This window comes from Adelges cooleyi, unplaced genomic scaffold, assembly GCF_023614345.1.
Source record: "Adelges cooleyi isolate 19-005CV unplaced genomic scaffold, UGA_ACOO_1.1 ACOO_flye_CR_arks_rails_tigmint_CR_PRNA_248, whole genome shotgun sequence".
Classification (NCBI taxonomy): Eukaryota; Metazoa; Arthropoda; class Insecta; order Hemiptera; family Adelgidae; genus Adelges; species Adelges cooleyi.
In genome coordinates, this window is record NW_026095913.1 from 1,570,171 (window position 1) to 1,587,088 (window position 16,918).

A 16,918-nucleotide genomic window follows, 5' to 3' on the forward strand; every position below is an offset into this window, starting at 1 on the left:
ATTGTCTAAAGAGCGCATTGTCGAACACACTCTAAATGATTCCATTGTCGCATTCGATAACTCGGCGCTTAATGCGTTTGTGTTTGGACACTCGTCGAGTCCAATAATTTTGTTCACATTTTTTCTGGAAAATCTCAGTATTTTCGAACCAAATAATAGACGCGTTTACTCGGAAAATCTTTTTTAATTAAGAACTTAATATTTTATTTCATATTTTCAAGTTGGAACAAATATTTCGTAGGAAACGACTTGGTGAATAAATCATTTCTGGAAAGCCCATAGCAATAACGCTTTGGATTTAAATTATTGTATACATCTCAAACAATACCATCGCAAAACGACCAACAACGCATTTTGTTATTAGACTATATTTTTGTTTCCAAACTTATTAATATGTATCGTTAGAAGTTCTCACAGTCAAGTTTCCACTTTTAAAATATCACAAAATCCAAGAGCAAGTAGTTTTTTGTTCTTATACACTCGGCGTTTCTCTTTTTTAATAATTCTCTTTTGTAATGCAAATTTATACGTTTACAAAATTATTTCGACCAACTCATTTCAACGAAAAGCCGATCACTTGAACGAAGAAAAAAACAATCACATAATAAAATTATGGTAATGATTTATCAGTCGGCTGTATTCGATACCACTACTCTGAAGTATTGTACAAAACACTTTTCAAATGTTAATAAAATTAAAATCTTATAGCTGTTTACAATTTTAAAATGGCCATGATAATTTATTAGCAAATTAATGTGAATTATTTTATTCAAAATTGATAAGGAAAAAATACATAAAGGGGATTGTAAGATTAAAAATAATACCTTGAAGTTAATACAAATTAACCGAAAAATTAATTAACATGGTGGAAATTGATTAAAACCACATTTTTTTTAAATATTCCCCGTACAAAACTCCTTAAAAACAGACTGCATGCATTCTCCTTAAATTATTATTCCAGTATTTATTGTTTCTATTTTAATTTATTAGAGACTATACTAAATAAAAGGTGTTTACATTACCTAACTTATTGTGTTAACCGAAATGTTTTAAAAATTGTTCAGAACTCAAGCACAACAAAAGTTATGTGCAACAAAAATAGGGAACAGACGTTTTGATAGTAAAAAGATAAATAATAATTTGTCGAGACTAAATATTAAGTAGAGCATTTGTGTATTTTTTAATAATAATATATTTTTTATTACATGTTCTTGTTGTTTGACTTAAACGTTAAGTTTGTTGTTAATTCTGTTAAAAACAAATTTATATTTTTTTAAGTTTGATGTATCTATTTATATCGTGTTAAACATTATAATTGAGACCAATTAGTCAAAGTTGCGATACTTTTTTTTTTTATAATATATTTTATTCCGCGCTTGGTTAGTTTAACATCTATGTATGGTCCATCTAATGCGACCAAGTATCAATGTTTAACTACATTGTACATTTTAATATTTGTCCATTTTAGTTTTAAGCAAATGTATGTAACTAGTGATCGTTGTAGTTTACATGAATAGTCAATACATCCATGATTTAGACCAATTCGTTAAAACAAATTTCAAAGTTTAAAAGTCTGTCTGATGTGGGCGACTCTCCTTTAAGTGTGAAGATAAAATAGACGAGCTTAGGATTTCAGACGAACCGTGTCGGGTACGAATGTTATTGTGTTCGACAAGGTTACAATAATAATTTATAGTGCAAAGAGTATTTTGAAAGTAGCAGATAAGACCAGAGTAAATCGATTGAGGCGGTTAAGACGTTATGCGTTTCAAGAGAAAAGACGAAACAGAGTCGATAAGAGAAATGTCAGGCTCGAATAGAAGATGCGATGCGTTTCGTTTTATGTGTAGAGTTTGGCATAAGAATGACAGATCCCGTTGATGAGACAATGAAACGTGGGCTCGTTTATAAAACAACTAGACTTTTAGTTTTACACTCTACTATTGACACTAATACGATGTACACATAATATGTACATACAAATATTAATTGTATTTTTTTGTACTATTTCCACTATATTGTGTTACCGATACCAATTTAATTGTTAGAGCGTCAGCGTTTGCTCTTTTTTTTTAAAAGTTGACTTTTATTTTGAAAAATTCGGGTTTTTCTTAAAGGTTGTCCTTGGATTATTGCACTAATTACACAGTGATTTAATTTACCAAAATAATTATTGTAAAAGTCTCCAAACAAACTGTGATATAATGTGCTGTACAATTTTATATCATATTAACTAATAGGCTACCAATAAAGTTTTAGCTTTCCGGTGTTTTTGTTCCGAATAAATATTTTAACATAACTCTAGTCAAATTCCATTATATAATATTTTAAAGCCAACGCTATGTTTAAGCATCCAGTTCATGTGCACTCACCTTTTATTTTTTTTATAAAGTTAATTATTATTAGCCCAGAATGCTATTGTTTGTTTTGTGGAGTAGCAGTTGTCATATTGAACTGCATTATCATTATTTTTTTAACTTAACGAGCCAATAATGCCTAGCGATTATTACCCTTAATAGAATGTGGCTTAACTATTGTTATTTGTATACTTCTATAAATATTTTAATGTAATTTTTAACTGATTTTTCAATCTATTAAATCAAACATTTATATTATTGAAATATATGATAATGATGAAACACCATTACTGGCTGAAATAATACAAATATAAAATGTATAGTTTATTAACTATACGTATATGTGTATGCATAATATTTGATTAATAAAAAAATATAAATTTTTTTATTATAAACTTTAACATCCCCTATATAGCTAGAAGGCTAATTTGTTTATTTTGAAAACGTTATTTCGAGCGTTTGTATACTTTTACTCGCTTATAGTATTTCCCAATAATATATATACCTAACTGATTTTTTATAAGCCAAATCAAAAATCCGACTTTTAGCCACCAAAGAGAAAGTAGTACCTGTATGCGTTGTTAAAGTAGACAAACATGATATATATATATATATATCAAAACGGGTACCTTCTTGATGTGTTAATTTTTTGTGAATACAAATTTTAACTTAGCTTTAAGTTTTTGGAGAAACATTGTCCATTTAAAAAAGAAACAACTTGATGTTATACACGCCGATAGGTTTGTGGTGAAAAGCTTGTATCGAATGCGGATCGACGTTGATAAATTTGGCGGTAAATAAGCACCAGAATTATATAAGTATATATATTGCTCTTTTTTTTTTCCTACTGAGCTGAAGCGTTTTCCATTTCCCACTGCCGGCGCTCGGCTTCCTAGGAATTGGAAAACTAGGAACCTTTGTATTCTATTCGATTTATTCTCAATTCCAAACCGATATATCTCCGTCTGCCATTCACACCTAATGCTTGGGCCGTCGTTTTTTATTCCATCCGGCACCTATTATTGGCCGCGTTCACTCGGATGAACGACACGCAAAGCCCGGTCAGCAGTAATCTTTTTTGGCCGGACCGGATTACCGTATATTAAATCGGAGCACCCAATACACGCAGGATAAAAATATATCATATATACATATATCATATATATTATATATATTACCAATATTCTGAGAAAATCAATTCAAGACGAACTTCCGCTTCTTATCATAATCATACCGCATATTGCACTGAAACCACCACCCTTCCGACCGTACAGCAGTATGTAATCCTTACAGAATAATTACTACATCATGTGTCGGGTGATTTACCAAGGATAAGCCACTCGTTTTGTCTTGAAATAATAGAATTGCCATTTTGTAAACCTTTTTTAAACAATATGTTATTTTCTTTTTCGTTGTTATTTCTCTTTAATTCGCTTTTTTTAGATGAAGTTTAAGGGCTTAAAAATAAATTAGAATCTTTTCCTTAACGAATCACCTTGTACACTCACTTAGTTTACTTATTTTGATTACTTTTTTACATTACTTTAATAAATATCTTATAAAAAAATAAAACGCTCCTGTGTGACGGTGACCGAAATGCGGATCACAAGATTGTTCTTAGACAAATACAAAAATCAATTTTGTGTAGAAAGGATACTAAGCAAACATTCATTTCAATTATACGCTTTTAAATGTTCAAACCACCGAACTTATTTCTTTACCGACGTAACATACGTGTTTACAAACGTAAACAAAAATTAGTAATAAAACAGACTTTTACATTGGAGGACAAGCCAAGTATAATGTACCTCTACAATTTAATAATTCTCGACTTCAAGGCCAAGAATCTTCTTCTTCTTCTCATTAAGGACCATCGCCGCTTCTTAAATATCTTTCCACCTCTCTCCGTCCAATGCCGCTTTCATTTCTAGCAATGGATTGACTTTTTTTAGGTCTTTTTCTATTCTTTCATTCCATCCGTCTGCCTCGGTGTCTTTTCTCCGTTATCTTGCTTTCCGTGAGTTTCTTAATTAGCGTGCCTTCGGCTCGCCTGACATGACCTGCCCATTACAACCCCTTTCTGACTAAAAAGTGCCATAGACTCGGTTTATTGTATAGCTGCCGCAGGTTTTCATTGGTTCTTCTTTCGAATCTTTCCAAGTCATTATTGTATACTGGTCCATATATTTTCCTTAATAACACCTGTTTGCCGCATTTATTCTCATCCTAATTTCGTTATGCATGTTGTTATTTTGTTGGTCTATAGCCTTCTTCTTGTCCTAGTTAAAAAGCCAAGAATACAAAAATAAAAAAACATGTAAATAAAACGGAATTCTTGAAAAATGGGTTCAACTCTCAAAGAAAATATTTTTATTATTTATCTGATAAAATACAACTATTTTTATGTGTGTCACTGTACATAACAAGCCATATTATATTATGACATTAATCTTGGGGGTCGCATTAAGTAAAATATTATGATGTAGCAAAAAGACGAGCTGCAGTGTGACCAGACTGACATTGTAGCTTTGTGGTACAAAACACAACTTGTCAGTTATAATATTATTATCATGTGGCATTTGCTTTTATCTATTGATCTGTATAGTTGATAAGGGTTATACTGTTTGTATATTTTTAACAATTTATAAAAACAAATTATATTTTTTTTAAAGTGGTCACACTGTCACTGCCCCTTACAATTCTATATAGTTTTGCTCTACGTATCGTTAAACCCTTAAATTACACCAACTATAATCTTATCAACCGTTGTGTGTTGTCTAATAATATCGTTTAATCGACTGTATTATATTTTTTATTGTGAGTTTGACTTAATGCCGAACAAAATTGTGAGTTCATAAAAACGTTATAAAAACCGCAAAAGGGTTTGTCGAAGCGGAAGATTCTAAAACTCGCAAACGAAACATTTTATTCACAGTCGACAAAATATTCAAAAATCAAAGTTCAAGTTCAGGTTGGGAGAAACCAGCATAGCATGTACCCAACGTAGTATACAGACCACTTAAGAAATAAAATATTTAAAAAGAAAGCTTTACTATAAAATTTAGTTCCCCATAAGTTATGTTTAGTTAGAATAATTGGCCTACCAGTGATCACAGATTAGCGTCAAAGCTAAAAAATATGAAAAGTTTTGTTAAAAACATTTATATTTTTCCAAGATTCCGAGAAGATGCGAAACAGTATTTCTTATTAATAATTATTATGTTTTTTTATCAAATATTTTGCCTTAACGAATTTATGCGATATCTTTATTGTGAATTATTCATGTGGTGTGGAAAAAAAATGGAATTCATTAGAATACAACCGAAAGAACGTTCACGCATGGAAAACTATTGAATTACAACTTTTCCTCGTCTCGTTTGAAAAAGTTTTATTTTTATTTTTAATAATCATTTTTTTTTTTAAATTCCCCTTTGAGCGTAATGTAAATTATTCAATGTAATTTATTCATAAAACCATTTAATTTGTGTTTTATTGAACCGTTGGGATTTTAATAAGTGCGATTTTTTCCCATAATACCACGATTGAAAATGTCGCTATTCATTGTTAATTTCTATTAAAAATAATTAAATATTTTTATAATTTTCATAATTTACCATGCAGTCTTGTTCTATGTCACAGCAAAATCATTAACCTCAATTATTTGGAAATCACTCAAAGTGAAAATTTTGTTTAACATTAACGATCTTACAATATTGTAGAATTGAATATTGTTTTAATTTTTCTGATTTGTGTTTTTGCCTGAAATTAAAGTACAAACCAAGTATTATCAGTTACACACCTTTTGTATTTTACTTTATTATTAATTTAATATTTTCTTTAAAGAAACACAGTACAAGGGGTTAAAGGTCTACAGGACTAATTATTATCGGTGAAAGTGTCAAAGTATATTTTCCCTTCTTTTTTTGGGGTTTATCTTTAAATAAAAGTTTGACTTCAGATTTTTGAGAAAATTGTATACTAGGGTATAGAGTGTAGTGTTTTTTAAAATTTTGTATAAAAAAAAAAAATTTTGCATATTGACTTACATTTTAGGTTCCTAAAATTTAAAAAAATACATACACTTTTTTAATTAACCACTATCAATAATTTAGAGTTAGGAAGTGTTATAAAGCAGTTAAAGAGTTACCAAGAGGTTGTTTTTTAATTAATAAATATGTTATTTTTGGGAAAAATTGGATATAGTTTTTAAAATTAACATCTAACATTTAAATTTTCATAGAATCAATTTCACAAGATAATAATCCTCTTTCTACGGAAATAAATAGAAGGCAAATAAATTATACACGGTTAAAAAGCTGAGAACTTGTACTATAACCAATAATACATAACATGTATGGTGTTCATCAATTGTAATAAAAAGCGAGAACATGCGTTTTGAAATTGGAAAAAATTGTCTATAATAAATGAATAATTTATTTTCACAACTAAAAAAATAACAAAAATGTATGATAAATAATTAATTCTTTATTTGCTGACATCTAAAGCTCACAGAATCTTAGAAAAAAATTACTTATAACGTTGTTATGAACTCCTTATACTTTTTGAGAGCCAAAATGAGTTAAGTGGGATTTTAAACTGCCCGCTAGGCCCTTATTTAGGTGCTTTAATGCTGACTGCGATACAAAATTATGAACATTTTTTTGAGGTTGATAAACATTTTGAAAATGTTAATTCTTTTAATTTGTTCATGTAATAACGTTAAAATGGAGACACAGTGAGAAAATTGCGTTTTATTATGCTGTTAGCGTAACGAGGGAGAGAAAGCCGTCGTGGTGACGACAAGAAACCAAATAGATAACAGTAATTTACGGTAAGCCGGTACTGGACACGACGAGAAGAGTCTTCTCCTGTTTACGGTCCATTTATTGTGCCGGCAATAGTCACTGTTTATCTATCATACTTAGCGAGCTCGAGCACAAAAAAAAAATTCCTTATTTCCATTATCTTGTACGAGATTTTTTTTTTTACCGTTCACGTAATCTCTCTCAAATGTACTCGATTAATTTTTTAACGAAAAGCCGACGCTTAACGACTCACGTCGTTACCGCCACATATAACATATACAGGACACAGCTAACAGTATTTTTTGATGTTGAATGCAATATATAGGGCGATTGGTTACCTATGACCTAGTCGCAGTATCTAAAAATGTATAAGACTTTTGAAAATTATTTTTACCTGAAAATAGTTGTTCAAAAATGTTTATCGACCAGTAAAAATGTTCAGCCGATTATTATAATTTAAAAAATTAATTAAATATAATATAATATGTGCCGGTTTAAGCATTAAATATTGATAAGTTTTGGAAAAATACTAAAAAGTTACAAATATTTAGTGATTTTATAATAATGTAAAAGATATGAAAATTATTCAAAAAGAAAAAACTATAAAATTGTAAATGTTTTCCGAGAAAATGAGTGGCTTGCGTTAAATTGACCACTTTGCATATTATATAATTTGTAGCTAAAAAAAAAAACACCCTTGTGGACTTCATTTGTTGTATACTTAAACCGTAGATAGATCAAGTACTATCAAGATCAAGTCAAGACCGTTACATTAATGTCATAAAATGAAAATTACCCGGAACTGAATCAGTCTCGTTCTGTGTCGCGAAAGATATTAAAATATTATATTATCTGAAACCGACTTAATTAGTAATTAACAAAAATAAAAATAAATTAAATCTCGACTTATCAACATATTTATTTGTGTGATGTATACAGGGTGATCATTTTATCGTAAGCCCCTCAATATCTCATTGGGCTTAATAAGAAATTTAGTTTTTTTCCCCTCAATGTTTTTATACGATGTGATCTCGATTTCTCATAATTTTTTTTGTGTTCATCTCCCTCCCAACTTAGTTTTTTTGATAGCAATTTTTAATTTTTTAATAATACTGCAGTTGACGTTTTTTTTTTTTTGTTAACCACGGTGACTCCGGACAGACGACATCAGCATGTTGTACACTAGCGGAATGAGAAAACTTTGCTGGTTCTGCGCACCGAACACGGGAGACAACCGAAAGCCTAAGCTCCGAAACCCTTTAAATGTCTTTAAGCACCGACGGAGTTACGGTTATAAATTCACACCGGAACAAATTGCCGGAAGCGACGCAAAGTAATAGTGTATACTCCACAACATTCTCGGGGGCCGACATCGATTTTCATCTTCTTCATACCCTTTTCGGTAGGTAAGTACATGCCCATCCGTCTGCCCGGTGTGTACCTCCATTCATTTTACACGCATTCGTACACACACTATGCGTTTGTTGTGTTGTTTTTTTTTTTGTTTTGTCTTATACCTGCTCATCGCGATTCATGTCACCGTCATCGTCAGCCCACGCGAGGCGTTCAACCCTTTCAACACCCCCCCCCCCAACCCCCAAACCAAGTGCAAGTCTAGTCATCGCAACATAAATCTGAGTATTAAAATATAACGTCCAGGCAAACCATAACCCCATCCTTTTTGTGTTAAAACGTTTTGAAGTTGAGCTTTCTAAATACTATTCCGGTGTAAGTAAATTTTATTAACTTTTTTAATTAAGAACAATTTATTGAATATTTCGACCGGTAGATAACCATATTGTTGTAATATTCTAATAACCAAGTAATTTCTATTCAAAAATGGTGATCAGCCAGTCAAACTTTTCAAAAATGAATTTTGATCCTAAAGGTTAAATAACATCTCATTTCATAGAATATTAGCATGAATAGAATGTGGTTATATTGTTGAAAGTAATATCAAAATTTAACCTTATTAATAATTAAAAATGTATTAAATGGAATAATTTTAAAAATCCTTATATATTTTAAAATATTTTCTGAGCTTAGTTAACCAATCACCATGTAGGTAATATTTTTAGTACCTTGCAAATTTCCCATGACTGATAGCTGCGGATGTAAAGTAACAATATAAAAACTAAAAAAAAATGTAAGCTGTTACCATTATTTTAAGTTATAACCTATTTAATATTAAGCCTTGACAGTTAAATAAAATTGATAACTATTCTCGTTTTTACTTGTAATAGTTGATAAAATCAAACAAAGTAAGTAAAATTATTCCCGGCGGTAAATCATAGTTATTATTATAATAAACAGCTAGATCTAATTTAAAAATAGTTGTTCACATTCAATAGAGAGTTGATCAATGTAGAAGTAGTTGGCTAGTAACGCTCTAAATACCAAACAATCATTTCAATCGGTGTGTATGCACTCAACTGAATTCATTCGTTGATTACTTTATTTAAGAGTTATGCGTAAAAATATGAAAATTTTATAATAATTATCACTTATCTAAATCAACAGGTATTTTTATTTCGATTCTAAGAGACCTAGCAAAGGACAAATACATTTTTAAAGCAAGTAATTAAGGCATAAATACTTTTTACGCTGCACGGCAGTCGCAGTCTATGAAAAAGAAGACGTTATGTTTTTAACGTTCAAAGTTCAAGTAATTTAAAAAAAGTCTAAAGTCACGTTTTTTTTTTATTTGTTAGATTTTGCTGTTCGTGACTTTTGTGGGTTTGTCTCTCTTTTTTTGTTTTTTAGCTATGTACATATTATATTAAATCACAAACTTTTTACCCGAGGTACGTGATCTCGTTCATTAAATCAAGTGCCCTATTCTGTACAGCAAGTCATTGCCTTGTAATGTTATTTTTTGTGTCTCAAAGTTTTTTAGTAGTAAAACTAAGTTGATTGTTTTATTTTTTTTAAAAGTCAATTACACTCGGTTAAGATTTCGTTATTAAATTACTAAAACTTTGTCCATATTTGTTTTGTCCATATATATATATATATATATTTAAATTATAAAATAATAAACTTTTGACAGCGAGAAAATTACCTTCAACACAATAATCTGGATGCAGGAGGATTATGCTATTTTTGAAATATAATAATTAGCTGTGGAATTTGCGTTGTGGCCAATCCTATCAATGTCGGCTAAATAACAGAATCTAATTTTATTAGATTAAAGTTATTTTTTTTTTTTAATAAGCTACTCAAAATAAAAAAAAAACTTTTTTAATGACTGAAATCGTCATATGGTTTAAGCTTAAGTACGTCAGTGCGTCAACAATGTCAGCGTTTTGCGAAGGAAAAAAAGGCGTATTTTTATAAAATAGATAATGAGATGAATCCCAAATGCACAAAATAATTAAATATGCGCCAACGACAAGCGTAATGTTCATAGCCCTGATGTTTCTCATTAAAACGTATTGTTTGTGTTTCATTTTAAAATAATTGTTTATTTAGAAATATTTAAAAGCTCATAGTGCACTTGACCTAAATAACATAAAAACCGATTGCAATAAAATAGAGACGGTAACATATTTTCGATAGAGATTGTTAAGACTAATGTATCGATAATATAGTAAGCAGAGTGGTTTAAATTCGTATTCGATTAACTGCACTTGAAATTATTAGAATAATTATATTTGTAATTGTTTGAAAAATTATTTCTAACATTATTCGAATAATATTTCGTTGAAATAATAATTTTTAAAATTATTCGAATAATTTTTATGTGAATAATTTATTATTTTATTTGAATGATGCACAATTCTGACTGTAGTTTTGGTTTTTCTAATGTTTTTTTCATATTTCATCGGTAAAGGAATGAGTGCCTAACAAAAGCGCAAAATAAACACATCAAAATATGAAAAATAATAATGCCATTTGTTTTATGTTTATAATGTTTTAAAGATATCCGATACAGCGCAGGAAGCTGTACAAGGAACTTGTGCGGGGGGGGGGTTTTTATAGGGAGGTATGTATCTAAACTTCAAAATTATTTAAAAACTTATAGTATAAATGGCCATAATAACATAAAAACCCCTTGCAATAAAATATTGACGGTAACGTATTTTCGATGGATATTATTATGACTATTGTATGGGTAATATTGTAAGCATAGTAGTGCAAATTCTTATTTGAACAACATTTTGTATGAATATATTTTTTGAAATTATTCGAATTATATTATTCTTGAATAATGTGTTATTTAGATAACGTTTTGTTCGAATGATGCACAACTATGATTGTAAATTAGGTATACATAATATTATTTTATTTTTACGAATAATTAGTGGCTAATATGCCAACATTATCCAACATTATAATATATTATAAAATAAATCGAGAAATAACACTACACCACAATGCTTGTGGTAAAAAAAGATCATGACGGCGTTGTACACACGTCCGTTGTACATTTCGCTGTGTAGAATATTTTTTCACTCGTCGAAAAACAAACAGCAGAGTGCAAGTACAAAACGTTATGAATAATATTCAGAGTAGACTTTTAACCGGCAAAGAAACGGACAGAGAAAATTACATTGTATTTTGGTTTTGTACGATTACGTGTGGCACGTGTATAATGTAATATTGTGTATCGTTTGTTAAATTTCCAAAGCGTCAAAAGAAAAGTGGATACATAAGATTAATGGTCCGGAGAGAGGGTTGATAGCGCGAGCCGTGCCAGTGGATATCGTTTACTAATATCTCAAAATAATATTCTCCTCGCATTTCATCCCTTTCGCCAAAGCTCGTTTTTTTTTACACACAAGACGGGCACCGAGAAAACGGTGAGAACCGCCACCACCTGTGTTACTAGTACAGGGCGATTCCGTGTTCTTTAAATATTTCTACCGAAACTGCTAGCGAGACAGACGGTTCTACACAATGGTCATTGTTTAGTTTTAATTAATGATAACCGTCAGCAATGTTTAGCCGGGTTGTGTTGGTGCCGCGGTGCACATAAGTTAATATCCGCGAAAACGGCCATGTATTGTACCTGTTTCTCTCAATAATCTCTTTGACGTTCATGCACATTTTATCGTTTATCCACCAATTGCATTTTTGTTTAACCCTTTTGGCAGCAGTATTTTTAAAAAATTTATCATTTTTTTACCATGTTCAATTAGTCACTAACAGTACACGTTTATACATTATACGCTCTTTACTTTTGATGATAATAATACAGAGTGATCTATCTGATGTGAGACCCTCATTTTATTGGAAATAACGAACATCGTATTTTTCCTATATTTTTAGGTACCTATTTTACTATATTTTTCTTCAATTGATCATGTTAACTAAATAACAAATGACAACAGTTATAACAAAACATACTCCTAAGACTTGTATTTTATTGTATTACCGTTGGTGAAGTAAAAACATAATACAATATCTTTGGTGAAATAGTTAATTATTATTGAACTTTACTTTAAAAGAAATAACTCGCTATGAACTGGTTTCGTTATACAATTTAGATTTTATAAAGGCCTTTTCAAAGGATTAGGTCTTCCTGTCATACATAGTACTTATTGTGTTTTTATGTAACGGTATATGGGCAATAATGGTAAAAATGTTTAGTTATAGACAGACAATCTACACTAATCGTATCCTCGCCAATAATCAAAACATAATTTCAACTCCGTGTTTGTGATTACAACGATTTTATACAATAATTATAAGATTTGCTGTAGACTTGTGGTTCGGTAATTAATTCGGTTTATCTGCAAATGTCGTCCTGCTGTGCCACGGCTTTTTTTACCACACATTCTTATTAAACACCGGCCGTTTTTGGGTATGGTCCAATCGCGGAATTGACTTTGTGAAATTCCCTCGATAATGCACACCTCGATGATCTTGTTGGCGTTGGATTATCTGTGCATGTATATTTTATTCGGTTGAACGCGTTTCCGTTTGGGTGTCCCAAAAGTCAAATATTCAAAACTGTCAAAAAAAAAAACAACTTAAATTGATTGTTGTTTGTGTATTACTACAATGGAATTTCATCTTAACACTAAAATCACAAGACTATAACGGATATTATATTGATGAGACACTTATTTTTTTCTTAAGATAACTTCGATTTTGTATTTTTATTTTTATAAAACCATTTTTGTCAATGGTATTTTAAAGAATTATTATAATTTACCTTTATTAGTATTTTTCAGTGCGCTGTTAACTTTTGAAACTTAAATGGAAACGTTTACATTTAACTAACTTTGTAAATTATGTATAACTTGCCGAAAATGTCCGACAACCAGTTTCCGATAGTTAATTTTAAAGTTCTTTAAGGTTAAAACTAAAAACGGGTGAAAGGGTGGAGCCCTTTACCGCACTCAAACTCCAAAAATTATTAGTTCAAAAAGTTAATTAAATATACACATTACCATTTAAGTTTCAAAAGTTAATAGAATTCTGGGAAAAAGATAAAAATATCATTAACTAAATTATCTCCAAAAAAGATCCACTAAAAAATTGCAACTATCGTTTTATTGTAAAATTAGTGTCTTATCATTGACGGTCCACCTTGTATATTATAAATGGATCTAGGAAGGCCTTAAAATCCTATAAACGCAAAAATTTATTTTGAAAATTAAACGATTTATTAATTGAGATACTGATTTGAAAAATACAAGCTTGAAGTTGGAGAACCAACATGTTGATAAACTAATAATCTAAAAATGTATAGGTTACAAAAGCAATTAATAAAAAAAAAAAATAATAAATAAAAGTGTATAATTAATTATAATAAAAGCCTGACAGTCTGTTTTACACAATAACCGTTTAATCTTCTTCAATTTAAATTTACCTTCATCGACAGTTAATTTTTCTTGTTTCATTACATAAAAGATGTACACATTATAATTGGTGGTAAATTATCATTTTTAATTAAATTCGTTTTTATTATTCATTATTGTTCAAGATAATACAAGTTGCTAAGTATTGCATTATGTCTTTATTATGTATTGTTTTTTTTATTAATTCTAAATAACTAAAACTAATTGCAGTATTTTAAATAATAAAATTGTATATTAATTCGAAAAACATCGACAATTATTTTATAACAAAAAAAAAATAACTTTTCACAACAAATTATCCCTTAAGTTTTGTTGAAAATCTTTCCTAAAAAGAACATTTTTAATTTTTAATAAGAAAATTTTCCATCCAACTGTGTACCTAAACCAACCAACTTAACAATACTCTATAGAACAACAGCTGCTACTATTTTTCGTTCACCACTACTTTTAATAAAAGTATTAAATTACTTAATTTTTTTATGACCAAAATCGTTAAATTATCGTTTTGTCAAATTTAAACTTAACAAATTTAACATTTCAATATTGACAATAAGACACTTTCAACGTGTTTACATCTACCGCATTAACTAATGAACAGGTTCCAAAAATCAGGGAATTTTTCCTCTTGAATTAACATGTTTGTGTAAACATATCAACCATTACTGTCAGCTCAAACTGTCTTTAATTAAATTTTTAACAACAACAAACATTAGTCTTACCAACTATTTCTACGAGTAGGTAAGGTTGGGCAAAATAAGGTGTTAATTTAAAATTATTTACTTTTCAATTAATATACTATCGTTGTTCAACCACCGTAGAAGTAGGTATTTGATAAGACTAATGTTTGTTGTTTTTAAAAACAAACCCATGCGATTGTACAGAATATTGTAATAAAATAACTGTGTCTTTTTGTTATTATTTCTATTTAAAAATGATTTCATTATTTGTTAATAAAAAAGTATTAACTATTGTGAAAACAATTTTATTAACTAATATAATACAAGGCAATTATATTATATTCAAACGTTTTCCAAGTTTTTAACTATCCCCGAGTATTAGAATAATAAAATTAATAATATAAAAATTTTTAATTTTCATTGATTTTTACAGCTTTACTGTCCGTCCTAATCGTAGAATACTCGTCTTGAAATTGCTTATTACTTGATAAAAAAAATTATAATAATAAGATATTAGCTCTAAACATATTATAATACAACTTTTCTTCTTGATTATTCCAATAATGTGTGAAAAAATAAATAGACTGTAAGGCAATTGCGATTCATTTGAAATTACATACTTTGATGAGTAACAAAACCAATCTGGTCATTTTGGTTGTATACAAATCCTAATTTTGAAAAATAACTGCTTTTAAACTCTTCAACGAGTATTTCGATTTGATCATCAAAATCCTTAACAATGTTGAATTCTGGTTCCAGTGGATGTTGACAACTGAATTCATACAATAGAGTAGTTAAATCTGGTCCAACTATTGTCGGTATTATGCAATGAGCATGTAGATATGGTTGTAAATCATTGTTCATATGACGATTGATGGCTCTGGTTAACACATTAGAAGATCTAATGTTAAAGTCGTCACTATTTTTGTCGATATTTGCAGGTGCTAATTTATTTGGATCAGTCGACAACACAAAAAAGGTGTTCGCAGAATCCTGAATATTCACTATGTCTTTAAAATCCTCGCTCAGTTGTATTCCAACTTGCAACGGAACCACTTCAAGTAGATAACGCAATGCACCTTTAATGTACTGAAACATTTGGTAACTACTTTGCAATACACGAATAGCAATCCTAATAATGTTCGCCGACACTGTATGGTTGATGTTTTTCTTAACTAGTGGTAATTCATAATTATCGGTAGTTGTTTTTTTCAATCGTTTAGTCTCTGGTTCTTCGTTAGCCATCGATTGCTCTTCGTCGGATTGCCCTTCAACGTTTAGTTCATCCAAGTCATCGTCTGCATTATTTTTTTTTTGCGAGCTCTTGGATTGTGACATTTTTCTCGACTTCTGTCTTTCTTTTCTATTCACCAATAAGATATTTTCAAACAAGCGACAAAATTTATACAACGTGTTGGCATAAACGCATCCTAGCAAGTGAACAGTCGTGTTGTATGTTAAAATAACGTTTTCCGCACTGTCAGAGTTTCCTTCATTTACCTTGGGGTCCTTGGACAAATCTTTTCTACTGAACAACGAGTCTACCGTGTGTTTCACTTGCAAGTCGGTAATTTCCTGCCATCCCGGATTGCTCAAAATTTCATTTAGCACGTCAGCCAATTTGTTTTCATTATCATCGGCGGCATAGGTACTTCCAATTTTATACAATATGAATATAGAAACAAGTACACTAATTAACACTTTGTGCGACATTTCAACCCGGTGATAGATTCGTTGTATAACGTTCAAAATAATAATTATGTTATATATTACCTAGTTCAAAGTACAACGCAGCATATAATAAAACGAACAACTAAAATGAGGTCTTTTGATTTTCTATCTGTACATTTTACAAAGAAATATTATTTGATTTTCCATTTTAGTGTAGCGATTGTGGAAAACTTAGTGACGGACAAGTTGTTGTCGACGAGACGTGTTATTCAGCAATGTGAACTATTTGATCAGCCGGTTAGGTCTTGGTAAAAGTGTTTTTTACATTTAGCTACAACACTTCAACGAAAAACACCCACAACACAATCGTCTAACATTATTTGAAAATAGTTTTTATTTTATTATAACTAAGGCTCCAACAACATTGGCTATTAGCTTCATATTTTCTTTCCATTTAATACTAAGTTATTTTAACGCATAAAGGTAATCACTGATGATGACTAAGTTATACATAGTAGAATATGTGCTGATTTTAACTGCTCCGTGGATAACATAGGGTTCGGCTATATATATATATATATATATATATATATCTTATA